Source organism: Acomys minous (assembly GCF_964271855.1).
Source record: "Acomys minous genome assembly, chromosome: 6".
Classification (NCBI taxonomy): domain Eukaryota; kingdom Metazoa; phylum Chordata; class Mammalia; order Rodentia; family Muridae; genus Acomys; species Acomys minous.
The window spans coordinates 127,024,393-127,051,085 of record NC_140487.1 but is presented as its reverse complement, the minus strand read 5'-3'; the positions used below and the strand labels follow the sequence as shown (position 1 = coordinate 127,051,085).

General features: G+C 53.4%; 1 protein-coding gene across 2 annotated transcripts in view; it reads left to right on the top strand.

Annotated features, from left to right (window-relative positions):
• Window positions 1-26,693, top strand: part of AJAP1 (adherens junctions associated protein 1) — a 118,806-nt gene that overhangs the window by 4,165 nt on the left and 87,948 nt on the right. The window lies entirely within an intron of this gene.

Below are 26,693 nucleotides of genomic sequence, written 5' to 3'. Positions count from 1 at the left end.
ATCGCTTTGGTTTCTCTGTGTTCTGCCTTGGGCGGATTTGGGGCTCGCAGGACGCAGTTGCCCCTTTTGCAGCGCAGAGTGCCTAGCTCCCCTGCCCCCAAGTAAGGGGTCTCTAGGCAGAGCTGCTGCGCCTGGGTGGGTGGGTGGGGGGGACGTAGGCTGAGCGACACTGATGGGAGCTGAGAACGGCTGCTTGCGCTTCTAGTGTTTGTCCACTGGGATGCACTGCGCTCCCGCGTGGAGGACACAGAGGGTCGGTGGCTGCTGGAGCAGGCTGCCTCAGCCACCCCCACCAGCATGAAGCTGGGGAGAAAGTGGGGCCGAAGGGGGGGGGACATGTGCGCGACCTGATTTTGAGAAGTCTGAAGGAGACTGGCATCCGAGTGCTTTCTAGCTGTCGTTGATTTTGCGAGCGGAGTTGGCGCCCAGGAATACTTGCTGGTCAGCATCATCTTACACGCACACGTCATTACTCGCATTCCTTTTCCCGGCGGCTGGGTTTGTTTGCGCTGTGGGCTTTAAGAGGTTAATCATCAGGCCGGTCTGCTGGGTGTGGGGCTCTGGCTGAGCCTCAGTCCATTACTGGACAGTGGTGAGATAAGGTTTAGGCTCCCACAACTCTGGGGTGTGGACCGAAGGAAGCAAAGGACAGCTGTTTGGGGCATGAGCAGGATTTAGGTGCCCTGTCTGTCTATCTGTCTGTCTGTCTATCCGCCCTTGTCCTCCGGACTATCCCAGTGCTCAGCTAGATCCCACAGCTTCTGGGCCAGCCTAGTGGATGCCCTCCCTGAGCAGAGGCAGCTTGAGCTCCCAGCTGCTTCGGGGAGCTGCAGCCTTGTACCTGCTTGCCGCTGTCAACTTACCTGCACAAGTTCTTAAATGGAAAAGGTAGCACATTTCAGTGCTGGGGCGGGAACAAATACCAGGCCTCAAAATTCACGCAAGCAGTTACCGTAGGGTGACAGTCACCACATAGGAACATGGCCAGGCTTTCAGAAACGGTTCTGTTGGGGGGTTTTGAAGTTTGACCGTTTAGGGTCCCTTCCTGCGCCCCCCCCCCATGTTAGCAAGCACGATTTTCTGCACTTACAGGCCTGAGGAGGACCTGCTACTCTCAGCAGCCCTGGGAGCAGAGAGAGCCCTGTGCTTGTGGCAGAGTGTCTTAGATGGTTTTGTCTCGCTCTGGACAGGCACTTGAAGCCTAAGCCCCGGAGTTGCACTTGTGCCTTTTCCTGAGGCTTGCCGCTGCTCCCTGAGTGAGCCCGGGGTAGCAGCTTGCATTCAAGCTTGGAGCCTGGTTAGGACAGGTGTCACCTCCAGCAGAGGGATCCGAAGAAGGCAGCATTCCTTCTGCCTGGGGAAAGGAGGCTCCCTGGAAGCCGAGGGAGGGGCTTCCTTGTTCCCATTCGGAGCCAGGCTCCGTTGCTTCTGCCATGGAGCCGAGCTATTCTCAGAGCCTTGGTGCTTTCGGAAGCAGAAGTGGGTGGAGCTGGAACTCTCTGCTTTTGTTTGTTTGTTTGTTTGTTTGTGGTTGGGAGATGTATCAGGGCTTCCTTGAGTCCGGAGAAAGGTAGCCCTTGACGAAGACTTGGGGGCTGGCTGAGCTGCCTGGTTCCTAAACACTAAGGGGGCGGGGGGCGGGGGGAAGGCGGTGCATCCTCAGCAGGCAGCCCAAGCCCCCAGGTCTGGCCCTGGTTGCCAGTTGCCTCTGAGTCTGTGACCTAAGGAGACTGTGGCCTCATGGGGTTGTGTGGAGTAGCTGGGAACAAGCGCCCACAGCTTTTGCTGGGTTGCGTTCAGGACCCGGCGGGCGGACAGCCATAGACTCAACCCTGGCCTTGGTCCTCAGGGTCATTCCATCTGCTAGGGAGGCCCGTGTGTACACGTTAGGAATGCAATTCACAGCTTTCGCAAGCCATCCACTCTCCCCCCCCCCACCTGCCCCTCCCCCAGTGTGTTGTGTCTGGGCTTCCAGCAGGATCCACGGGGATGGCTGTCACCATCGTTGTCGGCGGCACCAAAACCCTCCAGCAGCTGGGGCCGCGCAGCCAGGATTCAGTGGACGGAAGTCAACGCTTTGTCCACAAACACTGGGCACAGGGTGAATGCTGGCGCGCTCTCGTTTCCAGCTGCTGCTACTAAATTGATTGCAACTGGAATCCATCTAGGGTCAGAGGCCATGATACTCATCTGGATAATAATGCTGTGGAATAAATGGTAAATTTAGAAGGTAGTGGAAAGCGTCCAGCAACACCAGCACACCCCACCCCTCTCTCTCTCATCCTGGGGCCAAGTGGAGGAGCTGGCAGTGACACCCCCTTCCCTGCCTGTCTCTGTTTATTACTTGTTTGTTTGTTCCTTTCTCTTCTGTGTCTTGAGGAAAGAACCAGGCCAGTAGCAGCTCCACGCCTCCCTGAGCTGTCTACCTCTGGTCCCCGGAGACGGGACAGCTTGTTTATCCCTCTGTGTGTCTGCATCCTACTAGCTGGGAATCACTTGGGGGTGGGGGGAGCTAGCTGCCCCCACCCTGCCTTGTAGTCTCGGTGTCATTTCTGACCCCAACAGAAGCAGGGCGTTCCTTAGACATTGGCACGAGGATTCTTTGGGAAATAAACGGATGCTCAAAGGGTGCCATGGGAGCCTGGGGTCTTATACAGCCTATGGGTTTGGAACTCCAAGCTGTGGGTCTCCCCAGACTGGGGCTTTTCTCTAGGGGTTACGTGGGAGTCGCATGGTTTTAATGCATGGTTGCTAGGTTTGCTTCAAAGGGTTACAAGTCAGTAGAGACCAAATTGATGTAAAGATTAGCTCAGAAAGCCAAATATATCCTTGATCTAGATTCCTGCGTTTGAAGTCTGGCTGGAGAGGGTTTTGCTTGCCTCCTGCCCGGCAGACGGAGGGGGAGACAGGCTGGGGGCTTGTGGGGCCGGAGCAGTGGAGCGCAGCTGTGCCCAGTCCTCCTCTGAGACCCCTTCCAGGAATTCAGAGGGGCTGGTGACTCACGGCGTGCTAGTGGGGAGCTGTTGTTACGTAACTCAGACTAACTCAGCTGAGCTGCCTGGAATATCAAGTCTGGCCAGAGTGTGCCCCTGTCAGAGGCCAGGGTCCTCTAGTGGCCCCTGGGTGCCCCAGACGCCCAGCCGTTATTGTGGGGAGAGTCAGGCCAGTTGTGGGGATTGGTCTGGTTGCTCAGGACTCGCACCCAAGCCATCGTCAGCCAGGAGTGTGGGGTGCTTCTTCAGGGTACGCCACGAGGGCTTACTTGGAGAACTCTAGCACGCTGAGGACGGTCCCCTGCTTCCATTGGAGCAGTGTGATGGCTACTGGGCTGTTGGCAGATGGCCGCATTTAAGTGGGACAGGCAGGTGCAGGGAGGAGGCTGGAAAGCTCTTCTGCGCCGCCCCCCCCCCCGCCCGACTTTCTGCAAAAAGTTCCAAGGATGATGGGAATCCATAAATCCGATGTGGGTCTGTGGGACTCCCCAAAATTCTTCACCAGAGAAGAGGCCGGAGTGAGGGCAGTGTTTTGAAATTGTTTGTAGTTTGCAAGAGCCAGATCTCCTGTGCCTCCACCTATTCCTTCCCCTCTTCTTCCTTCCTTCTCAGTCTTATCCTCCCTGGGTCCAGGGCAGGGGAAGGGGAAGAGAACTGTGCCTGCACCCTGCAGAAGGCCACGTCTCCCACCGGTATTCCTTCTGTTCCGGGAAAAGGTTGTGGTACAGGGCTGAGAGTCACCTGCCCAGTGGTTCATGTTACCTGTCACCTCCACCTTCCCCTGCTTGGCTTGATGAGGGTCTCCGTCTGCTTGTTGTCTTTTGTCACACTTAAGAGGGCCTCCCCCTTGCTGTTGCCAGCCTTCTGGGCAGTTGCTTGGGCACGGTCCCCGAGCCTGGCTGACTGCTGTCTCACGGTGTTGCCTCCATGCTCCTGCTTGTGTTTGGCATCAGCAGTGGCAGGAAGGGGCCCCTCCCTGTGGGGACTGGACGCAGTGGGAGGGAGGTGGCGTCATGTACGGGGCCCAGTGACACGCACACACGGGCACCCTGGGTTGTGCTGGAGGGGACGTCCAGGGCCCACGGGCCACCAGGCTGCCTCGCTCCTCATTGCTTCCCGGGAAGATTGCCCGGCGAGTGGTAGATGCACGGGGAAATGCCTGTACAAGCTTAAGTGTGTCAGCGTGGCACAGTGCCCCTGTTTTTATCAAGTCCCACTTCTGTGCTTCTCCCTGGCTCTCTACTGAAATCCAGGAGAGAGTTTCCAGCCTTAGGCTCGGGCGCTCTCATGCTCCAAATAGACATGGCTTCTTCAGCTTGCTTTACTGGGGTGAATCACATCATTGGGTTTTTACCATTAGAGATGCATTCCTTTGACTTAAAGATTTTTTTTTTCACAATTAGAGTAGAGACATGGTTGACAGAACAATCCCTTCTAGCTCTTTCAGTCATTATCAGCTCAGTATGAGAGACAGTTTCAGACTTTTAACTGTTTGGGAGAATGAGGCTTGCGGGTGAGAAGAGAGCATGGAGGTGGTGGTTCCTGCTTGGCACTGGGTGGGGGAGGGGGAGCCCCAGGGGGAAAGGTGGGCAAAGCTGTGTCTGGCCTCTTGTCTCTCCTTGTCTGCGGCCAACTTTTCTCTGCCCTTTAAGAACGTGGGTGCTCGTCTGGCCCAGCTCGCTCTGAAGATGGATCTGTGGTCAGTGTGCGTGTGTGTCTGTGTGTGCAGAGGAGGCTGACGCCGAGTCCGTTAATGAGCTGTGGCCAGTTACACACCCGAGGTGCCTGCTTGCTGTGCCAAGCCTTGCAGTAGAACTGTATCTGGATGAGGCTGCCCCCCCCCATCTCAGTGCCTCCTGCAGGGGATGGATGTACCCAGCTCTGCCCTCACCTGCCCACCCCAACCACGTGCGCATGGAGGCCAGGCACCCACAGACATCAGTCCTTTGTGTCCTCAGAGGTGTCACTGACCAATGATGGCACTCAGCTAAGGTGTTCTTCAGAGGGTCGGGACACAGAACGTGGGCTGAACAGAGACTTTGAAATTTCCATTAGCCACATTAAGATAGATGGTAGCCACTAAGAATCCGTTTTGCTTAGTCTAGACAAACAGTAAAGTCTCAGGTTGTGATTGTGACTCCGAACAAATCTCAAGTGAGGTGTCTGTGCCCTTCTTAGGACACCAGTGGCCACCTGGGACTAGATGCCATTATGCACGACATTGGCTTGCTGAGCATACTTTCCACAGAAACACAGGCAGGAGCAGAGTGATTTTTCTCTAAGCCCGTTCCCTCTGCCCTCACGCCTGCCCCTAGGACAGCGTTGACTCAGCACAGGCTCTGTGGCCAGTTCTGGCTACAGCCCTCCTCAGCACCGAGGGACTCCTGACCGGGCCTTTGCTTTGTCTCAGCATGGAGGTGAGGACAGCCCTGATGTCATCAGAGGCCCGCAGTCCAGAGAGCGGAGCTGCTGAGCCAGCTGGGCCCCGGGTGTCTTTCCGTCATTTTTTAAAAAACAGTTGTCTGACACTGGGGACCTAAGGATGGGTTGCCCTGCTCACTTGTCATAGCGGCCTCCTGAAGTCAGGAGATAAGAGATAAGGGGCAGCATATGCAAAGGGTTTAGGCCACCCAGGGAAGGGCGAACTGTCCTCTGCGGGAGGCATCACCAACATCCTCCTCCTATGATGTGCTCGGACAGCACTGGGGTGGGTCATGTATCTGCTGAGGTCATTCATATAGCACGAGACACAGGCCTCCCAGGCTGCCTTCTGGGATCTGTGGGCTGCGTGGAGCCACTTTATTCTGTCCTTACACTGGGCACCCAATACAGATGCCACCTGGGACCATATGGAAGAGGAACAATGCATTTTATGTGTGCGTGCGTGCTTGCACTCTGTGTGTGTGTGTGTGTGTGTGTGTGTGTGTGTGTGTGTGTGTGTGTTGGGGAGTTGGGGGACCAGTGTATATCAGACCCTTTGTCATTGGGAGAAGAACCAGCTTTAGGGAAGAAAACTTTCTGAAGGAGACTTGAGCCCTCTCAGGGTGGACTCTGAGTGAAATGCTGTGAAATACAGTTATAGCCTGCCCACTGCTGCTGCTGCTGCCACCACTGCTGCCAGAGAGAAGCAAGGGTCTTGGGGTGAGTGTGTGTGTGTGTGTGTGTGTGTGTGTGTGTGTGTGTGTGTGTGTGTGTCTTTCTTCTGGCACTAGGCAGCCGGCCAGGCCCGGTCTCTCTGAGGTGAAGCTTAGTCTGTGTAATGGGATGATCAGAAAATACCCGGCACCTGCCTACTGAAGACCCAGCAGAACCTCAGGGGTCATTTGTGGCCACCTCTCCTCAAGTGTTCAGGTAAAGAAGTTGGGTCTAGAGTTTGAAGTTATGTCTAAACCAGACGGGAAACTGCGGGTTCTGAGTCAGTGACGATTGGATTTTGCTGGCATTGATAGCAGGGCGCAGATTCCTTCCAAGATCCCTGACTTCAAACTTGAGAAGTTTTAGTCGCAGAGGAGCAGGTCACGTGGCTTGGCCCGGGCGGATCCAAGGCTACAGCTGCACCGGCTTACGGATTTCCTCAGCTGTGGCTCAGAGTCCATCAGAGAGAGGCGCCCAGATGCCTGGGGCTGTAGGCGCAGAGTGGCACTGGAGGAGAAAGGGCTTGGTACTGGCTGGTGAGCCACAGTGCAGCTGGGCTGTGGCAGTCATTTCTCTGATTTAGAAAGGTGTGTGAGAGAAAAGGACCAGGGTTCCAGCAGAGGCAGCCTGCCATCTGTAAAAGGCTGTGGAGAAACGAATGTTCTTTAATTCATTGTATAAATCATTTTGAAATCAAACTCAAACAAAGCTCTCTCCCACTCACACATACATCCTTACAAACTAATAATATCCATAAAAATGCACAAAATATTCTTTAAAAAACCATTTTATGTGCACAAGTGCTTTTTCTTGCTTGTAAGTGAACCACATGCATGCAGTACCCAAGGAGGCCAGAAGAGGGCACCAGATCCACTGGAACTGGAGTTATGGATGTTTCTAAGTCTCCAAGGGGGTGCTGGGTACTGAATCAGGGTCCCTCCACAAGAGCAGCAAGTTCCTCCGCTGCCCTTCTCACAAAAATAGTCTCAGTTAAATACTAGTGAACAGATGTCAGCAGCAGGCTAAACAGAGTTCCCAAGAGAAGTGAGGTTCATCTGTAAATGCAAGGACGGTTGGATACCGGACCATTGCCCAGTGCAGCCGCCCACTTAAAAAGCCAAAGGAAAAGGTCAAATGATCGCCCTCCATGGGTACAGAAAGTGAACTTGACAAGGCTCGGCCTCTTCTCATGACGGCTCTGAGGCTGGGAGCAGGGTTTTCTTTTTTTCTCAGCATCATAATGAACAGCTATCTGTATTGGCCTGTGACTCGCATCATTCTTTTCTTAAAAATATATTTTATTAATTTATTCATATTACCTCTCAATTGTTACCCCATCCCTTGTGTCCTCCCGTTGCTCCCTCCCTCCCAGTTTTCCCCTTACTCCCCTCCCCTATGACTGTGACTGAGGGGGACCTCCTCCCCCTGTATATGCTCATAGGGTATCAAGTCCCTTCTTGGTAGCCTGCTATCCTTCCTCTGAGTGCCACCAGGCCTCCCCATCCAGGGGACATGGTCAAATATGGGGCATCAGAGTTCCTGTGAAAGTCAGACCCCGCTTTCCACTCAACTGTGGAGAATGTTCCTGTCCATTGGATAGATCTGGTTAGGGGTTCGAAGTTTACTGCACGTATTGTCCTTGGCTGGTGCCACAGTTTCATTCTTGATGGTGAAAAGCTGGCTTCCTTTATATTGAGACTGGGGACAAGTGGACAATGCGTGCGGCCGTCACTCTTGCTCCACGGCAGACACTGTGGCCGGTTCAGCACAGGAAGGTGGGGACATTGCAGGCAGACAGATAAGGGGAGATGACCTTTGCGATGGTGTGATCGCCTATGTGAAAATAATAGCATGCAGATTGTTAAAAAGCAGCTTCTTAGAACTTCTGAGTGAGTTCCATAAGGGTCACAGGAAACAAGATAAATATACAAAAAAAGTTATTTTTGTTGTTGTTGTTATCTCTATCCATTGGCAATGAGCCCACGGGGAATGAAGTAAGAAACACAATACCGTGAATTTCAGGCTCCTTCCTCTTGCTGTGAAGATCATTTAGGGAAAGGCATTTATTTCATCTTACAGGTTGTGGTTGACCATTGAGGGAAGTCAGGGGAGGAGCTCAGGCAGGGTGTGTGCCAGAAACCATGGAAGAATGCTCCAGCTTATACTGCTGCGGCTCACCTGCCCAGCGATGGCACCATGCTCAGTGGGCGGCGTCCTCCTACATCAATTGCCAATCAAGAAAATGCCCCCACAGACACCGCCGCAGGCCACTCTGACGGGGGCAATTCATTCTTCAAGTGAGGGTCCAACTTAGAACTCTGCGCTACGTCAGGCTGACAGCTGCAGCCAACCAGAAGACTGTTATCATCTTTCCTTTCCTCTGGCAAATGCTGAGCTCATCCTAAGAGAATGGAGGACTTATTTCGGCTCACAGTTTCAGAGCTTTCAAACTACGTTCGCTCGGTCTGTTGCTTTGAGCTGGGGTGACAAGGAAAAAGGAGGCGGGGAATGTGGCAGCATAAACTGCCTACCCGCCTCATGGCAGCTGGGAGGCGCCGGGGCTCTACTATCTATCCTCTTCTGGTGCACACCCCAATGACCTAACTTCCTACCGCTGCCTCAACAACCGACAGCCACCACTTCTCAGCAGCATCACGAGACGGCAGCCAGACCTTTGACACATCTTGGAGATGCAATCCAGTAGCTCAGAATTAAACCCTTGTGGGTATATCTGAGAAAGAAACAGACTGTTGACGCTCCGTGCCTTGAGAACTATACAGTGCAGTAAGAGACATCTAAGCAGCGGACGGAGAGACATACCATGTTCATGAACCAGACGGCGTCGGTTCTCTTCAGATTGATTAGCCTCTTCTTGATCACCACCTCTCACCCAAAACTCAACAAAAATTGTGTATCGTGAAGGGGAAAGTTTCCATGTGAAGCCAAAGGAACCAGGTCACCTGACGGTAAGATTCACCATATACCAGCTGTTGCAAATAACTTATCACTATGGCCTGGAGCGCAAATCACCGAAACAGTGAGATTACAAGTGTGTTTTAAAGCTGCAGCCACTACTCTGGGCAGAACCTAAACTACTATAAGCCTATGGCCTCAAAACCTACATATATACCAATAACTTGCCAGTCTGATGACTCCTGGGGCGGCTTCCTTCCCAACTGTCAACTGTCCCGGCCTTTCCAGCTCCTCCAGACAGCCTCCCTTGGAAGCCCCGCCTTCTGCTTCCTGTCTTTCTGCCCAGCCAATTGGCTCAACAGCGCTTTATTGACAGCTGCTACATCCACTCAAGGCGTTCCTCCACAGGCAACATTGTTGTCTGTGAACATGGAGACCTGTAGGCCAGGGACACAGAGCAGACTTGGGAGTGAAGCCCACGTCCGCGCCTGGCTGACTCTTGACAGAGGGGTTCAGGTTCACTGGCGAGAAGATTGCTTTTGTTCCAGATGGGGCTGGTGCAGCCACATACCCAGTGTGGCAAAGGAGCACGCTGAGCCACAGCTCTCACGCCCTAGTAACAAGCCAACTCTGGATGGTTCACAGACTTAGGTGCCAAACGCAAAACAGTAAACTTAGGAAGCAAATTTCTTCCGGAAGAGTCTTCAGACTTGAAAACATGACCTGTACAAGGAAGAATGTGATAAATTGGTCCTGATCAGAATTGTGGAGTGTGGTGACCGAGGAGGCGGCCCCCCAGTAGATGAAGACCTCACTGCTGGATGAGGATCTGAGTTTGGATTCCCAGGACCCGTGTTAAGAACCAGGAGTGGGGATGTGAACCTGTGTAGAGGTGGTGATCCCTGGAGCTCCCTGGTCTCCATGTGAATACCCACATGTGCATGCACACTTAATACACATGTGCACACACACACATTTTTATTAATTTAAAAATTTTTTTACACATACATTTATATTATTACACATATATACAATAAACTACCTACAGAAAGAAGAACCATGACACAACCAGGAATTACATAAATGTTATATTCGCACTGTTTTGGCTCTTTGTATTTGGCTTCCTCAATGGAAACATCTTTCCTATTTTGGTGAGTCTAGAATTCTGAATGTAAATTAGTATTTATCATATCTCATCATTATCAACTTAAAACATCTATCTAGACCTAAAAACATCTTAACTCCTAAACAACTAAGCTTAATTGTAAAACTAAACTGTCTGGTCTTCAACCCCATCAGAGACTTGAGAAGGAATAAAATTAATTATCTGAATAGACAGGAATTGCAGGTTAGCAGCTTCCAATTTGAAAAAATGACGAGACAGTTTACTGCCTGAACAGCCACCCAAAACTCTCTACAACGTTGGAGCAGCATCTTCAGCCTTCTGGCCCAATATATCTGACAGACTTATTTGTGAGGCAGGATCTATTGAGGACTTGCTTACTCTGTATTGGCAGAGTTTGACTCTGCCTGCATCCATGCTTGCCTATTTTTAGGTAGAGTTCTGTCTGTGGTAGAAACGAGGACATTTTGCCCAGTGGCTAGTTTGCTACATTTGAAGCCATCTCCATAAGGAGGTTCCTTGATGCTCATCATCCTCTTGAGGCAGGCTGGGAGTTGGCAAGAGTCAACCGGTCTCATTTTCAAAGAATTCTCAAAACGAACAAACAAAACCTTTAAACGCCACATTCCGTAGGTCTCTGAGGTTTTTGAAAACTTTAACTATTTTACCTTATCTTTCTATAGAATCATATCTATCTGTTGCACCTAAGATATATTCTTGTGATGAAAATAGACTAGTGATTGATATGACCATGATTTGATTAACTAACAATTAGCTTATTTATCCTAAACAGCCTGTCTAATTCCTAGCTTGTTTAACCATTTCCTCAATTTTATTTGAGCCCCTATAAAGGTATTATTCGTCCCAAATCAGCCAGAAGAAACCTTAAGAGAATGATGCCCCATTTCCTTTAAGGGGGGATGGGTACATTTTTTTGGTTGCTTTCTTGGGCTATAGAGGGTTATTTTCAATGGGAGTTGGTTATAAGTTATTATTGGTCTTATTTAGAGAGAAAACAAGGTTGGACTCAGGGATGTCTCTCTTTTCCTTTATCTTCCATTCTTAGGTTTGGAGATAGGGGTTGAAAAGAGAGAAGGGGGAATATAGAAATATATAGGGAAGATAGAACAAAAAGTAGATTAGTGAATCTACTCCTCAACTTAATGCCTCAATTGTCACTCAGGGGTTATTTTTAATTCACCAGTATAGAATTTTGTATATAGATACAAAATAAGTTTAATTTTAGATATAGTGGAATAGAATTCAAATTTAAGATTATTCTTCACACAAAATTATACACACACACACACACACACACACACACACATGCAGTATTGTACCCCTATAACTCAATTATAGTACAAGATTTACTTCCAATACTTTGAAAGTGCCGTATGTAAAAAATTTAAAGGCTGTGGAAGAACAATCTTACGCTGAAAGTGGAGGAACAGAGTGGGAGTTGGTACTTGTGCGGGGTTGCTCTTCTTAAGGCAGACAGAGCCCTTGAACCTAAGAACTGCACTGACAAAAAACAAAAGCAAAAAAACCCAAAAAACCAAACAAACAAAAAAACCCAAACAACAACAAATACAAGAACAACAGAAACAGCCAAGAGGGCCCATTCACACGCAAAAATGCGTACATGACCCACAGCCCAAGTAATTCACTTGGGGAACTGTGAGAAAAATACTCAGGGATACCCCGGCCAGACACACTGCCTGTCCATCGGAGTGGCTGGGATAAAGAAAAAGAACCAACTTGGCTCTGGCAGAACACTGGCAGGGATGTGGAGATGCCGTGGCTGTGCTGAGAAGATCTTGGCGGGCTCTCCTGAAGTTAGCCGCCTGCACCTGCCCTGCACTGTCTGTCTCGACTTTCTTCGCGTGGGCAGAAGGAACCTGCGTGCAAACGTTTGTAGCTGGTCCGTGTGCAGTTCGAGCAGGGCTTCCAGTGGGTCCCCAGCTGTACAGACAGGCACATCCACACACAGAATGGGGCTCATAGGCTAGGGGCAGGCTTAAGTACCCGGCAGCCTGCAGGGATCGCCAGGGAGTGACTCTGGGAGAGCTGCTCCCAGAAGGATGTACGCGTGAGAGTCCCAGGGCAGGATTTGGGGAAGCTCTCGGGGTGTGGTGCCTGGGGCCCTGGTTTCTAGGGGCCCCAAGGAGAAAGGAGTGAGGGGGAAGCGGGTATGCTGACATGAAGGCCAGACGGAGGAGGGGTCTTGGAAGGGATGGTGGGCAGGGCTGCCGTCCACCTGGAGCCCGGTTGTATCATTTACTGTAGTCTCTCAAGGTGTCACCACGAGGCAGGACTGAGTGAAGGGTGCATGGGAGGTCACCGTACTTCATGGGGCCACGGGAGTGAATGTACGGTGAACTTAAAAGCAGACGTTTAATTAAGGAAAGCAAGCTGATGCCGTTTACTCATGTGTGGGAGACCAGCACCTGCAGATGGCGTGCGCCTGCGTGCTGGCCTTCTCCGGGACGCAGATCTGGATACCGTGGCGGTGGTGACTTGGAAGTGTGTGTGTGTGTGTGTGTGTGTGTGTGTGTGTGTGTGTGTGTGTGTGTGTGCGTGCTTCTTTACGAAGCTGGCTGCAGAGTTGAGTTGTGGGGTGGGCCCTGTGTGTGACTGCTGCAGGGCCCTGAGTGTGCGATGGGGCAGGAGTGTGTGAACCTGGCAGGGCTGGCTTTGAGATCGGCTGCAGTGGGGGTGACAAGTGACCTCCTGCATAATTACAGGGTCAGACGAGCTGTCCAAGTCCTTACGTAAACCAGGTCAACTCCGAAAATAGAGCAGCCTTTTTGGGGTCAGTCCTACCATCCTACATTGGCTCCAGTGTTCCGAGGCCAGACTCGGAGATCTGAAGTCTGACATGAAACAGCCAGTGTCTTCTTCCTGGTTCAGTGAGGTGGGGAGACAGGTGGGGCCGGGGCGGAGGCCGCAGTGGCCCTGGTCCTCACAGTTTGCTTGGGGGAGGGAGTCCGCCAGTACAGGCTGCTCGAAATCAGAAGGCAGGAGAAAGTGCTACCCTGAACTTGGCCGTGGGCTTTGGGTGACCTCATCTGCACCCCATGTCCTGAGACGGATACATCCCCGCCTTCTGCACTCTGGTTTTGTGCCCAGCTGCAGTGAGCCTGACACCTGATCTGTCTCAGCCCTTCCTCATGGCACTCGTGCGAAACAGGAGTGGCTGTCCTCATTTCTCCACAGGAAGAAAAGAACTGAGCCGAGAGAAGTAAGCTCACTTACCTAACGCCACGCGGCCAGCAAGCGGACGGACCCTGGGTCTGAACCCAGGTTTCAAGGGCTCCAAGGTTCACTGTTCCTCTTCCCACAGTTCCCTGAGGACTTTGTGTTTTATGTAAAATTTCTCCGTCCCTTTCTCCAGTTACTTATTAGCCTTTAGGGAAAAGAGAGGAGAATAAATAAGTAATCAGAAAATCTGAGCTGTGGTGACAAGTTCGTCAGTGCTGTGGAGTCAGCCCCAGGTGCAGCTGACACTGAAATCACAGCTCTCTGGCACCCACGGCCCTCAGGAATATGTTCTCGGATTGGGTGGTTATTTTGCATCACTGTGCACGTTTGAGAATGCATGTGTGTGTGCGTGTGTGTATGTGCGTGCACGTGTGTGTATGTGTGTGTGTACGCATGTGACACAGACATTGCTGTCCAATGTATTTAGCAAATATAAATAGCACATCTGGGAGGTCCCTCGGGACGGCTCTCACTCGAGACGTGGTATATGTCGCATAGAGAGCGTGCAGACGCGCATTAAGCTGTGAGCTGGCGCCATGTCTGGGAAGTCTGTCCCTTCCCCGTGTCTGTGTGTTTGAAGTACGTTGGACACATTGTGAAATCCCTAAGTTCAAAGATCCTGTCAGCTCACTTGACTGAGCTCCTGTCTGCACAGCCCTGGTGCAGCACAGTTCGAGCCCTGGCAAGCTCCCTCTTGCTGTGCCAGGCTGATCTGGGTATTGGACCCTCCCCTAACAGCCTCTGACCTGTCCCTCTCTGGGTTCCCCTGCCCTGAGATAGCCTGCAGGCGGAACCCGTCACGGGAGGGCTTTGTATCTGGCTTGCTTCGTTCAGCCTCCGGGTCTCAGGGTCTGCCCATGTGGACCTGTGTTTCTTTCACTCTTTTTTTTTTTTTTTGGATTTTCAAGACAGGGTCTCTCTGTGTAGCCTTGGCTGTCCTGGACTCACTTTGTAGACCAGGCTGGCCTTGAACTCACAGCGATCCGCCTGCCTCTGCCTCTCAAGTGCTGGGATTAAAGGTGTGTGCCACCATGCCAGGCTTTTTTTTTTTAATTGAGTCGTGTTCCACTTATCTGGGCATGGCACAGTGTGTTTCTATTTACTATTTGCGTGTGTGCCATTGTGATTATTGCCCTCATTCCTGTGCCTCATTGTTCTTGTGTTTTAATGTGTATGTGTGTGTCTACACACACACACACACACACACACACACACACACACACACCTGCACCATGGTTGCTGGCAGGGCTCAGAGAAGAGCCTCATGTGTTGGTCCAAATCTTTCTTGTTGTTTGAGCGAGCCCCTTGTTTACCACTGTGCACCAGGCTACCAGGCTGCAAGCCTGTGCTGACTCTACCGTCTCTGCCGCCCATCTCTGCATATGCGTGCTCGGATGACAGAAGCTCACTGCTGTTATGAGTTCTGGGCGGCTGCTGCCCCCAGGAAGCTCCCAGTATGTGCTCAGGCTGTGGGGTGCGCGTGGCCAGCTGGCTGGCGTTCACTTCTGGCTGGTCTCTGAGGAGACATGTTCTCTACAGAGACTACTGTTTCGTTGTCTGTTTCTCCGTCCATAAACATTTATTATGTGTCCTCTGCGTGCTCCACAGTGCTGTGTGTTGGTGTGCTTAGTCAAGGGCAGAATTTTCCATTCTCCTTGGTACAGAGACACTGTGGACGGGGACATTTTAGCTCCTTAGAAGATGGGCTCTTGGCCAGTGCAAGGCTTGGAGTTAGGGAGGAGATGCCACCAGGGTCCCAGAAGGCTCCACTGTGCGCATCCCCGTGAATAAGGGTGACATGGCCTGTGGGAAAGGAGAGAACGTGCCACCTCCCAAGCGCCTCTGGGACCATCTGCCTTATAAATCGTCCTGTGGCCAGGGCCATTATTTAGATGCAGGGAGCCAAAAGTGCGCAGCAGAGCTCCAGGGAAGCTCCAGGAACGCACGGGCCTCTCTCTGCCCTGTGTCTCTCCGTGGAAGGACATGGAACCCTAGATAGGATTGTCCTTGTGGGAGCCAGGAGGGGATCTGCTGTTACGAAAGGCAGGAAAAACTGACAGTCACCTTCTTGGCAGGACAGGACAGTCCCCTGGGCACTGTTGATGCCCTTCTGGAGCTGTGGGGATGCCTGGAGCACAGGCTGCGTGGCCTGCCTGGGCTCAGTGCGCTGTGTAAACCCAGCTCTGTGCTGAGCAGAATTCTGAATTCTGCAGGCTAAGGGGACAAGGCTCCTTTGGCCGCTGGTCACACTGGGGTTGAAGTGTGACAGCCCGAGTGGTTTTGTCTTTTGGAGGACCGTGCACCATGTGCACTGTAGTTCTGAGGCAACACCCTCCACAGAGGCAGCCGTAGGTTCTGCTACTGAGCGCGGCCCTGAACCAAGTGGTGGCCACATTCTCCATCGTCCTCGTCCTCAACGCCTGCTGGTCTTCCCAGTGCCATTGCTGCCCTGAGGTGTTTTATTTAATCCCCTTTCCCAAAACAGCAGGAGGACTTCCGGGAGACGCTGGGATTTTATTTATGATTTTGGATGGGGGTAGCCTCTAATCTGATGTGCAACCGAGGACTTCTGATTCTTCAGCTTTACATCTGGGTGCTTGGCCTGCAGGCTCACAGTGCCACACTTAGCCTACGCAGTGCTATATGGATGGAGTCCGGGGTCCCCACACGCCAGACAAGCATTTTACCAACTGAGCTACATTAAAGCCAACAACTTGGTATCTTTAACAAATGTTTTATATGGGGGGGTGTTGCCTGCATGCACGTTCATGCACCATGTGTGCGCAGTACCAGCAGAGGCCAGAAGAGGTCAGGGGCCCCCCTAGAGTAGGAGGGTTACAAAGGGGTATGAGTGCTGGGGATGAAACCTGAGCCCTCTGTGAGAGCAGCCAAAACTTGGACATGCCCCCCCCTCAACTTCACAACTGGATGCTGCATTTCATGCATCTGAGCATTTGCATGCATGTGTGTATCTATATGTGCACCACGTGCATGCCTGGTACCTGCAGAAATCAAAAGGGCCATTGGATTTCCTAGAACCAGGGTTTCTGACAGCTGTGAGCCCACGTGGGTGGTAAGAATGGGCCTTAGGTGTCCCGCCCTCCCCCCCCCCCCCCCCCGCCTCCCCTTCTGTGCCCATAGCCACTGAGCCGTTCCTCCAGCTCCACGGCTGTGTTTTTGTGAGTCGGTGTCCAGGCAGGTCTCTATGCCCAACATCTGGAGGCAGCCTTTGTGCAGATGTGCAGATGCTGTTTCCGGACTGCCAAGGGCCTAGCTCTCTCCCAGGGCTGTGTTACCTCTGTGGTGAAGACCCTGCTTCCAGCCAGCGCTGGGCCCCTGCCCTGCCTCCTCTGCTCTGTAAAGAGAAAGTTCTAGGCTGTGCTGAGATCCTGAGGAGGGCTGTGTTTCCTGCTGCGGCAGATTCTTTAGGGAGCCAATTACACGAGGAGAGAGCAAGCATGTTTATTTTTACGACACTGTTTCAAAACCCCAGAAATTGGTGATGGAATGGCCCGGTTAGGTCCCTGGTGCTGTGGCACTGTGCCGTAGGCTTCCTGGGCCTTTGCCTGGATCCTAATGCCTGGCCTGGGCTGGGGGGTCTGATTGGCACAGATCCCACCCAGGAAGTCACTTCAAGCCCCTGCCAATGGCTCTGCTGCTCCTTTCAGTCTTCCCAGCCCTGTCTGAGGCCGGCCGGAGCTGAGTTCGTGTTACAGCGGCCTCGCTGTGGCTAACTAGAGATGGGGAGCTGTCTTGTGCTGGGCGCCATGTGAACACAGGAGGAGGCAGTGTAGAGCCATTCCCAGAAGCCCAGGAGAGCCAAGGGCTGGAGTGAGGTCAGCTGGGATTTTACAGGTGCCGGGACGAAGCAGGACCCTGGCTTGGTACAGTGAGAAGTGAGGATCGAGTCTTGTGAGAGAACCCCAGGAAGGGCTGAGGGAGAAGGGGAGGCAGGGAAGAGGGAGAGGAGGGGGAGAGGTTTCACACAGAGGGGGTGGGGGACAGACAGAGAGAGACAGAGAGGGGGGCGGAGTTTAAAATCCCTGCTTACTTTTGTGAGGCATCAGGGCACTCGCTGGTCCAGGCCTTCCTCAGCCCCTCAAAGAGAAGTACAGTTGCTGGAAGGGACCAGGGGCTGGTGGGAGGGGCTGCAGAGGGAGCAGCCAGGGCTCCCACTTTGATCAAGTTTGGAGCAGTGGAACACTCTGGGGAAAGACTCTCGTATGTCCGTGGAGGGGGAGAGAGGCTACTGGAAGGACAGCGCGTTTGGAACAGGGGGCCCTGTGGGAGCTGCGTGCAGAGCCCCGTGTCCTGTTCAGAAGCCCGGTTACAGGAAAGCACCCCAAACCCAGAGATACACAGAGAGAACCGTGAAGGAGGGCCTGGGCTCCAGAGGGCAGTGGCCTGGCCAGGCAGCCCCTCCTCAGCCAGCTCTGCTGCCTCCCAGACTGGTTCCCAACTGTATCTCCAACCCTCAAGCTGGGCCCTGGGCCCTCACCCCTTACCCACCCTCTCGGGGATGTCACTGGCCCACTAATACGAACCCAGGTGGCCCTTGTGCCGAAGTTCGAGTGAGCGTTTGGGGCTGAGCTCCTGAGATGTGGGTGTGAGCGCGCAGCTGGAGGCAGCGGATGTTGCCGGTGTGGTTGGTCTTGCAGCTCCTGCCGTCTGTCTGTCTGTCTGTGGGGCTGAAGCTGTGCTGTGGTGAGGCTGAGGGTCTTGTTCTCAGGGTGGCAAGTGGGAGGAACAGTGTGCAACAGTGTGTTTCTTCTGTGCCTAGGAGTGTGTTAGGTGCATGAGTTCCCATGAGTGTGTGTGTCTCACCCTCTGTGTGTGGCTGCTGTGTGCATGTGTGTCTGATATGTATGTCTTGGTGTGTATCACAGCCATATCTGGTGTGTGTGCCTGGTGTGTGTGTGCATGTGCACACGAGTGTGTGTATCTATGTATGCATGCCTGGTATGTGTTGGTATGTGTGCCTTTTATGTGTATGTGTTTGTGTCTGGTGTGTGTGTGTGTGTGTGTGTGTGTGTGTGTGTGTTTGTGTGTGTGTGTCTTGATGCCTGTGTGTCTGATATATATGTGTTTGTCTGTGTCTGGTGTATGTGTTTCTTGGAGTGTGTGTGTGTGTGTGTGTGTGTGTGTGTGTGTGTGTGTGTGTGCAAGTCCTATGTGTGAGTCTGTATCTGGTATGTGTATGTGTTGGTGCGTGTGCTGGTTGTGTGTATGTGTCAGTGTGTACGTGTGCTGGTGTGTGGATATGTGTCCATGTGTATGTGTGTGTGTGTGTGTGTGTGTGTGTGTGTGTGTGTGTGTGTGTGTTTGTGTCCTGTGTGAGTCTGTGTCTGGTATGTGTATGTGTTGGTGTATGTGTTGGTGTGTATGTTTGTGTCAGTGCATGTGTATGTGTGTGTGTGTGTGTGTGTGTGTGTGTGTGTGTGTGTGTATGTGTGATGTATCTACATCTCAGTGTGTGATGCCCTGAGGGGTGTGGGTTCTGAGGCACCAATGAACTTGAAAATCACCAGTCCCTCTACTTGTGCCCTCTCCATCTGCAGCTGCCCAGCAGTTCAAATACTTTAATTAACAGACTTGCTCAGCAGTTTGTTGAGGTCAGGGAATATCATTAGCCTTACTTCACAGATGGGTAAACTGAGGTGGAACAGGGCTAAGCAATTCTCCGAGGTCTTGCAGAGTCAGCAAAGCAGTCCCCTAAGGATACCAGCTGAGCTCGCGTGATGCTGGTGCCATCTACCACTGTCCAGCGGGGGGATCCGGTGATGCTCTGTGCACAGGCATGAGGCCCAGGGGCTGGAGCTGGCCCTGGCGAGGCCTGCAAGGCCCTGGCCTGCCTTTTTTTTTTTTACCCTCACTCACTCTGTGTGGGGTGTGGGGCTCACACAGTTTCTGGGCCTGGGAAACCCTATGCCTGCCTCCTTCACCACTGCACTCTCATTTCCAGTGTCCAAGCCGTCCTGGGCAGGAGTGCCAGGACTCCGAGTCACACTAGATAGGATTTGTGTCCGTGGCAACAGGTACGTTTGGGTTTCCAGAAAGGACTCGGAGTCATAAATACTGGCTTGGACTCAGCCTGACTAGTAGGAAGGACACAGACTCAACCCACTGGAGTTGATGGCGGTGTTTAAGGCTCGTGCCTCAGTGGTGCTTAGCTCATCCCTAGTCATCACTGCTCTCCAGTTCCAACCCCTTTTGCCGTTGTCTGACAGGCAGCTCTGCAGCCTTCAGTGTCCTCCCCCTGGTGACAGTCCATCTATTTCCTACTGTCTACTGGCCAATTCCTGCGGATTGCTTAATTCTGGGCATTTTATGTAAATCTTGGGAGGCCGGTTGGGCCTGGCCTCTCTCGCTTGGCATGGTGCTTCTGAGAGTCACTCACACTGGAAGGAATCAGTGAACGAATGCGGGTTCCGTGCCAGCCTGTGGCCCTACTGGGTGCTGCTTCATACCTTCCTTCAGAGCTGCACTGCCTCTGGCTGTTTAGAGTGGTGCTGCGGAGGATATGCGTGTGTGTGTGAGTGCGTGTGTGTGTGTGAGTGCGTGTGTGTATGTTTCTGTTCAAAATTCTTTTCGAATTCTGCTCGAATGCTTTTTCTTGTCACTGTGACCAACACTTGGCTGAAAGAGTTTAATAGACAGCCTTGTCCTATTCATGTTTGGGGAGAGTGCTTTCCACCGAGGAGGGGACCCTATGGAGGGGCAGCCAGGAAACAGGGTACAGACTCCAACCAGAGCAGTGTAAACTGCCCCTACAGGCCTTCTGCCAGGCAGGCCGCCCTTCCTAAAGGCTCCACACAGGTGTCATAGGCTGGAGATTGAGTTAAGGACTTGAGCCTCTGGGAGCATTTCAGAGCCACAGCCTGGCAGGGTCACCCTGGCTTCTGTCTTGGTCGGGACTTGCCTCGCTTCCCCTCAGACACTGCCTGGGTTCCTTCGTCCTCCTTGTGTGTTTCTGTGGTTCCTCTGAGCTGCAGATGGAGCTCCTATCACTCCACAGAGGGACCTGAGGCTGGCAACTTCCAGGAGCGTGTGCCTCTTACCTGGTGACACTTGGAGACTCCCGCAGGCCACCCAATCCAGAGAGAGGCCCTAACGCACTGGAGCACAAGTTCTGAGTGGCCTTCCAGTCCGTTTTCTTACCTAACCGGTCCCCTGGGAGGGAAGCGGGCATTTTTATAAGCTCCGTGCTAAGCAGGGATTAGGAGCCATTTGGGGGAGTGGATTAGTGCAATTGCCCCTGGGATGAGTTCTACTCTTGGCGACTTCTGCTTTTTCCTCATCCTGGACCTTAGCACTGAGCCATGTGGTCTATTGAAAGCACCTAAGCTGACAGTGATCCCTTCGCTCAGCACCAGCCAGGACCCAGGGTAGTGGAACCCGTGACCCAGCCATCTCATGAGCCCGCTGCTTCCCTGCTGTGGATCCCCTGGCTTGGAAGCCTGCCTGTCACTTTCTGCTTAGTGCAGCTTTCTTACCAACTCCAGTCTGCACTGCTTGGTCCTCTGGGGCTCCCCACAAAGTGTCGGCCACAGCCTCTGGCTGGAGGGACAGCGGTCTTTACTTGAAGCCTTGAACATCTGCAGGCTCTGACTCCAAGCACACGAAGGCAAAAGCAAGAACAAGCCCCTGTTAACCAGAGCAGACTTTCAGCCGTGTTTTGGGGGGTGGGTTCCAGAATGTGCTGGATATTTTTTCTCTTCTTTTCTGGAAAAGCAGACATGTAGATATTGGGGGCTGAAGTTTTCCCACAGTGCGTCCCAGGGAGGCAGTGTCTTGAAGCCCTTTGCCCTGCTGGAGGGGCAGCGCTGCCCTGCAGGAGTTCACTGGACTTTCCCAGATAATTCCCTTGATCTTCACAGGGTGGAGCTGAGTGGGGGTTGCGCCTCCTACAGACAAAACAGAACAGAACAGAGGCACGGAGTTTAAGATTGACACCAGCGCCTTCATCACGATGGTGACATTAATAAAATAGCAACAGCAGCTCCGGGTCCGCAGTCGGGGATCAAGCCGTACCTCCCACTGTGTGTGCCTCCTACTGTGCGCAGTCCTCTTTCTTGGTCCTCGCCCACCCGCTCCAGGCTTCAGTGCCCTCAGAACCCAGGTCCTCCTTGGCCCTCATTTCTTCTCTAACGCTCCCCCTGTGTTATAGCCAAGACCCTATCACATCCCCGTCCATCCACAGAGTTGGCGTGAAAACCAGGAAACCCCTCACCTCTGAGTCCCAGGGTACTGGCATTTTGGGGGGGAGCTGGTGAGACCTGATTGTCCTGCAGCCCCCCTCTCCACAGGCTCCAGACTGCTCCAACCTGCTCTCCCAGGAGCTGCTGAGAACAGACATGGGTGTCCCAAGCCCCACGCCCCACTTCCGGCTCAGGCAGTGTCCGACGCCCTTGTCTCCTTCTGAGACTCAGAACTCATGGGAATCTGGAAATGTCATGTATACATTGAGCGAGTGGCCTGTCTCCAGTCCACGTCATGTGGCATGATCTTGGGGCCCTCAAAGTGCCTCGGAGCAGACAGAACACTCTGAGTCACACTGGCCTCCACAGTGTGCTCTTCCCCCATTGTTTTCTTCTGGGGTTGTTGGGCCCCAACTCATCTCAACATGGAGAGGATTAAGGTTTGGCCGCCACGAAGTCTCCCAGCCACGTTGCCTCAGCCCCCAAGCCGAGTGAACATACAGTTGGTTTGGACAGACCTGCTCTGCCAGCCTCAGTGCAAGCTAGTGGGCTGACCTTGACCTCACAGAGACCCACGTGGCAGGGGATGCTTTGTTCCTCTGTATTTGTTACCAGCTCGCCCTCCTGGCCTCTAGCCCCATCACCAGGTGAATCTGGGGTTGGGAGAGGCCTCTGCAGGAGTGCTGCTGGCTTCACAGTGTGTGTGTGTGTGTGTGTGTGTGTGTGTGTGTGTGTGCACACGCATGTGTGTGCCTGTGAATGAACCATCCTGTGAATGATACGGGAGAATTTCAGGTCCCACTGAGATGTCCTACTGGAACTGCAAGTCTCACTTCAGCCAGACGCCCCAGGCGAGCCTGCGCAGCTTTGGCCCAGTTCCGCCGGCATGGCTCAGGGCCAGTCCCAGGCCCAGGGTCAAGGAGAGGCTGGCATAGCTCTGCCGGGAGGATACAGGACATGTGTGCAGGCCACATCTTCTCCTCTCTCCCGCCTATGTTTTTGGATCTCTGGCAGAAAGTTTGGTGCAAAAGAAAGGCTCGCTTCGTCTCCGTCTCCACGGGCCTATTTCTGTCGTGCTGTCTGCCTCTGCCCTTCCTTTTTTGACATTCAGCGTTTTCAAACACAGATTTTGCACAGATCCAGTGTGAGTCACAGGGCTGTGTGGCCACACGGAGAATTCTGGAGTGCAGGCTGCAGCGTCTTCCTGCAGGCTGGTGAACACTCCCCTCCCCCACCCTGCCTTTGATGGGGGATGGGGACAGACATCTGGACAGAAAAGAGGTGTGTACCCATCAAGCTCTGTCCCTCCTCACTGTTCTGAGAGCCCCCACTCTGACACCCTCCTTCAACAACCTCACCCCAACACTCCACTCTGACATTTGCTGTAGCTACTGGGGTCCCAGGACCCCCAGACTCCATTACACCCAAGACGGGCAGGAAACAAATACTTCCATACTAGGAGCTACGTTCTGTCATAGAGAAGGGACATGGACCCCAGTGCACCAGGAGAAAAATCGTGTGGGGCAGCAGCCAGGACAGAGTCCAACTGACCCATCTGTATAGTCAAGATATTCCACTATGCTGCCATGTCCTGTGGGTGACAGCACACATAGACATATAAGGCGCAGCCATATAGGCATGGCTGAATACTACACGGCCAACTTCTGTCTCAGTCCTCTGGGGCTTGGGGGATGACCAGTGTATGGCAGAGACATTTAAGTTGGACAGAATAGCCCAGTGGCTCATGCCTCCCAGGAGCTGAGAGCAACGGCCTCTTCTAGACACTTAGAGTCCTCACCACCCAGTGTGCCATGTGCCGGAGACCAGATGCTTCAGAGCCTCACAGTCTACAGCGGGGACCCTAAGGCAGCTAGGCTGCCTGGAGAGAAGCCGGGGAGAAGCCACCAGTGCTGTCCCGCCCTCAGCAGGACTCACCGGCCAGCTTCCCTCAGGGTCAGACACCCATGTCCAGGAGAAAGCCTTGCGATGTCCCTGTACAAAGGCAGCCAGCCTGTGGGTCGCTCGCTCGCTCTCCATCTTGCGTGTCCTCCTGGCCTTCCCAGACACTGACACCCTGCTCGGGGAGCTGCCTTCCTCTGGCTTCTTGTTGCCGCGGACACAGAGGCCAGCACCACCTCCGTGTTCCGTTTCCCCTGCCTCCGCGTTAGTCACGCTCCTCTGCCTTCCTCATCTCCCATACACACTCGCTCGTTTGATTTAAGGGGGGGAAAACAGCTCCAAAAAAAGATGATTTGTGTGAAGGCACTGAAAATTGAGTTTATTTACGACAAATCAGTAGAATCCAAACTTTGGCAAAAAAAACTCCAGAAGAGGCCGCTGGCGGCCCAGGCGTGCCTGGTGCGTCACCGAGTGTGACGTTTCTGGTCCAGCTGGCTTGGGGAGGCTCTGACCTGGCTCTGCCTCCTAAGGACAGATGCCTACCTGGGCAGCGTCTCTTCTCAGAGACCTCATGCCAGCGCCACAGAAGGGACTCTACAGAGCTGCCAGCTCCAGAGCAAAGACAGGAAAAAGACGTAGTCCTCTGGGGAATCCGACTCAGGAAGTGCTGGCCTTGGGGAGAATGAGGGGCTCAGGGTGAAAGGTGGCCCACTTGTTTGTCCTCAGACTTTGGGGACAACATACCCCAGACAGGTTCTTTCCAGGCCAGTCTGTTGGAGAAGCCAGGAGACAGGACACACAGGAGGAGGGCTGTGCTCTCAGGAGCACACAGGGAAAGTTTACTGGATTTGCCTAGAGTGTAGGGAGAGCAGTGGCATCGGTGTTAGCTTCAGAAGTTAGCACCGAAGATCCAAAAGCCGTGGTCCGAAGAAGGGCCACGTTCTCAAGGCGAGCAGGTGGCAGTCCAGCCACAGGGATTCCCAGAGTCACCCTGGCTTGTGACTAGATCTTATAAGCCGAAGAAGGTGTGGCCAGGCAGAGTGCTTGAGCCCTCCTGGCTGCCCCAGGCTGAGCCCCTGTCTCTACACTCAGCTTCAGCTGGTTCTTCAGAGCCAGGTGGCTTGGCTCGGTCTCTGCCCAGAGGAGGGCCGCTGGGCCTCATGGCTTGCCCACACATGCAAGGTACTGAACTTGCAGGACAGTCCCTGGAGAGGACCCTGAATCTCCTGCCCACACCCTCTACACTCCTTTGTGTTCATTGGCAGACACGGTAGGCCAGACCATTACTTCAAAAACCATGGAGAGAACATTCTGGAAGCAAGAATAGCTCTCTGGAGGGGCTGGGCACCCACACTTTTCTTGGCTTGGTAGTTCTTGCCTTGCAGGTCCTGGTGCCAATGGTTTTCCTCTGGCCACCCTACCCATGGGGCCTGCCGTATTTTTGTCATGTTTTTCTTGTCAGTGAGGCACTTAGCTCTCCTCTGGTGACTGTTCATGCTCCTCACTCAGTGACAGGTGTCTGTGGCTTTGTTGGTCAGCTCTTCCTGGGTCTCTGCTCCTGGCTCATTCCTAGTGGTGCCCAGATGTGGCATACTTGCCACATGGGTGAAGCATCATGGTAGAGAGGAAGAGCCTGTAGACATGTATTTACCCAGGATGGGAGGCAGCTTGGGAAGTGGAGAGTGGGGAGATCTGGACCACAGAAGCTGGCATGCTAGGGGCGTGCAGGCTGAATGTGTGTGCAGACCCCAGGCTATAGTAGGGTTACCCAGAAGCTCGGGGCGGTTCAGGGTAAGCAGCGATGCCATCATAGGATATGTCTGTCAGGGAAAGGAGGGAATCTCCGTCACGGTGAGGATGCGTCCCCCCTCAGGGGAGGCAGGTTAGTCTGTGGCCGGCATGCGGCAGGGGCTATGTCCACGCAGATTGCATACACTGTGGTTTTGTGCAGGTTTCTGCTTGTACGAAGGCAAAGGTGGAGGGTTCCGACCTCACAGCCAGCCCCCACCCGCGCATCCTGGGCTACCTGCCTTCACTGGTAAGGGAGCCTCCACACAGAGGAAGGGAGCCTCCACAGCGCCCGGATGGCGGCCTCCCATTCCTTCCCTTTCCTGGAGAGAAGTCTGCTCTGCTTTTTCCTGGCCTGCTGGTTAAGCGACAGAGACAGATCCAAGAGAGAGGGGAGCGCATTATTACAAATCTCTAATGGCTGACATCAAAGCTCACCATGCTGGGCATGCCAATGGCCTTGGCACATAGGGATGGCTCGTGGGGTGGGTGGAACAGTGACGCAGCAATGCAGGGGACAGCATATGTACCTTCAGGCCATGAGCAGCTGAGACCAAGCTGGCTGGTCCTTCCACAGCTGCTGTTGCTCCAGTTGGGGCGCAGTTCACTGAAGGCATGTGGTGGGCAGTGATCCTTGTTTGAGTGGGATGGGGGTTTTCCTGGCTGCTCCATGAGGCAGAGAGGGGCTTAGCATCCCCCCACCCCCAAGGCGCTGATGGACATTCAACCCGCACCCAGCAGGGATAGCCCTCCAGCGAGTCAACAAGGCGGTTCCCCTTTTCCAGTGAGGGGGCCTGGCTGACTTGCTCACTGAGTTTGTGGGGTTCCTGATGAGTCCCTAGGGGAGTCTGTAGAACAGGCTTAGACATAAGTGCCCTGGCGGCTTGTACTGTGAGCTTCGGCCCTTCTGAGCCAGGACTGTGCTCTATCAGCCCATCTGTTGCTGACAGACTACCCGCAGCCTGGGCATCTTGATAGTGCACACGTTAAACCACCTGGCATGTTATACGTGGGCATGGCTAGGCTGGGCACTGTATAGGGCTGAGGCAGGTGCCTGGGGTCAGGGGCAACGCGCATAGCTGGGCCGAGTACATTGTAAGGCTGAGGTCGAGGTGTGGGGTCCGAGCATGGGCGAGGCCCAGCTGGACATGGTGCAGGGCAGCATCAAAGCTGGCAGCTGGAGGTTGTGGTCTAAAGTGCAGTTTGGCTGGTAAGAGTGGCTGCCAGGCTCTGATGGTAATGGTGGTGGTGGTGGTGGGCAGGATCCTGGAGGCTGGCTGGCTGAGGGTCTCTGTTTTATGAGGTCTGTCAGCTCTTCCTCATAGGGCCGCTGACACTGGGACTGTGGCCTTACAGTCAGCAGGGAATTCAGCAGCAAGATGG